This window comes from Frankliniella occidentalis, unplaced genomic scaffold (assembly GCF_000697945.3).
Source record: "Frankliniella occidentalis isolate FOCC.00 unplaced genomic scaffold, Focc_3.1 Scaffold11, whole genome shotgun sequence".
NCBI lineage: Eukaryota > Metazoa > Arthropoda > Insecta > Thysanoptera > Thripidae > Frankliniella > Frankliniella occidentalis.
In genome coordinates, this window is record NW_026267141.1 from 937968 (window position 1) to 940299 (window position 2332).

General features: G+C 54.5%; 1 protein-coding gene across 1 annotated transcript in view; it reads right to left on the reverse strand.

The window, feature by feature from the left end:
* Positions 1-2332, reverse strand: part of LOC113215183 (hormone receptor 4) — a 129436-nt gene that overhangs the window by 15942 nt on the left and 111162 nt on the right. The window lies entirely within an intron of this gene.

Below are 2332 nucleotides of genomic sequence, written 5' to 3' on the forward strand. Positions count from 1 at the left end.
CCAGCGCTCGGCTTCCAGCGCTCGGGCCTCGGCCCCGCTTCCGCGAGCGGATCTCTGCTGTGGGCCCCGAGTGCCTTGGCTACCTCCTCCACTACACGCCTGACGCCTGACAGAGACCTCAAGGGGCGCTGCTCAATGAGTGCGACAAGGACGGAGCTATAAAAAATACGGAAAATACGGAAGGAGAGGGTTCTTTGGAATCAGTCGGCTCATTTGTGAACGCTCAACAACACCATCGGCATCAAGCTGATACCGGAGGCGGGCTAATGGGTGGGCGGAGGAGGAAAACTATGGTAGTATGGATGTCACACCCGAAAACTGTTTCCTTGATAACACATCAGGAAACTGTTTCCTTGTTACAAAGAAATTCCATTGTTTTTTTTTAAAGTCAACAATGCCTCAAAATAAACAATTTTCCTCGGATTAAGGTAATTTTTAGACAGTCCCCATCTCTACCAGAAGGAAACGTGCCCCTCTCCTCCCCTTGAGAACAGGGACGAGGCCCCACGGGGGCTCGGTTGTGGTCACGGTAAGTCGTTCTTTTCCGTACGCTAATAAAAACATTTCCTAACAGTCATTTTAGATAAATTTCCTGAATTTAAGGTCAGTTTCTTTAGCGTGTGGTAATTTTTCCTTGTTCCAAAGAAACGATTTTCTGGGTGAAGTCAGAGACGTCGCGATGGGGGAGAGAGGTCGCAAATTGGGGATTATCCCCCCCTTACATACTAGGTGGCTGACTCACGCCTCGCACACTCGTAGTTACCAGGTGGCTGATTCACGCCGCGCACTTCTGTAGTTATGCTGTACCGCATGCACAAGTGCGGGCGGGTTGCCTACTCGCTCGGCTCGTAAGGCGCCGTGGACAGGGTCGATAGGCAAGCCCGCCCGCACTCGTGCGTGCGGTACAGTATCTATACCTACAGAAGTGCGCGGCGTGAATCAGCCACCTGGTACTGTTAGCCACCTGGTACATCGTACTCTGTTGGGATCGGTGACAGCAGTGCGCAGCAGTAGGACGGAGGAGTAGCACCCATAGGAGGAGGGAGGCAGGTCGGTGGGTGGGAGAGACAAGGAAGAGAAAAGTGGAGGGACGGGAGAGGCGAGGGAAGGCTGGGGAGGGCGGGGGAGGAGGTGAAAGGGACTTTCGGGAGTGCAAATAAGACCCACGCCGGGCTGTGCGTCTGCATGCCTCCTTCACGGCACTGGTTGGGCACTGGCCGTAGACAGCCCGCTAGTACCGTTTGCAACCGTTTGGACCCCTCCCGCGAATGGATACTGGTCGCTACAGCAGGCCTCCATACGCTGTAAAGCCATGAGATGGGAGTGTTGCAGATTTTCAAACTCCCTTGACGCGGAAGCGTGATCCGAGTTGGGCTCCCACCCCCGGCCCCCGGCAGGCCGTACTGGGTGTAACTGTGAATACGTAGCAGTGTAGCGGGATTGCATACTCAATATGGCCGCAGGGGCCATGGCCCCTTACGGGCATGAAGAATAGGCAAACACGCAACACTGCTGCGTATTCACAGTTACACCCGGTACGCTGTCAGCTCGTCGACACTCGGTGGCAAAAAGGGATCCACCCTCCACAACCGAAAACCAAGTGATGGTCAGGCTGACGCCCCACCTACGTTGCCGGTGACTCAAGTTCATGTGAACAGGACGTCTTGGTAACTGTAGGGTATTATCGAAATCGCATCTTTTGAGGTAGCGATCCCAAATTTGGGCTGTTGGCATATTTCAACACGGCGAACAAGATGTGAACCAAAAAAACGCGATCGGGGCACCTTGAAAATACACTGATCTTTACCGTATTTTGGGTTAGGATGAAGCCATTGCAGACGACTAAAAGACGGTCGCTCACAACAACAGCAACAGCTTCGTCGGACCGTAGAAGGGCAATTTCTTGTGAGTGGGCTAAAGTCACTGCTCCATTCGCAAGAAATTGCCCTTCTACGGACGTTTCCTGTGTGCGACGGGGTGTCTTGCGCGCCGGCTACGGAAGTCGGAAGATGGCTTCATCCTAACCCAAAATACGGTAAAGTACAGTGTATTTTCAAGGTGCCCCGATCGCGTTTTTTTGGTTCTCATCTTGTTCGCCGTGTTGAAATATGCCTACAGCCCAAATTTGGGATCGCTACCTCAAAAGATGCGATTTCGATAATACCCTACAGTTACCGACGTCTTAACCCTCATTGAAGTCAGGAGTGAGGGAGTGCGGGCGGGGACGCGACTCACCGGCGGGGGGGAGGCGGTGCTGCAGGGGGGAGGGGGTGCCCCTCGCGGGTCCGGCGCGGGGCCTGCGGGGGTAGGTGGGCGCCAGCGCGGGCAGGGC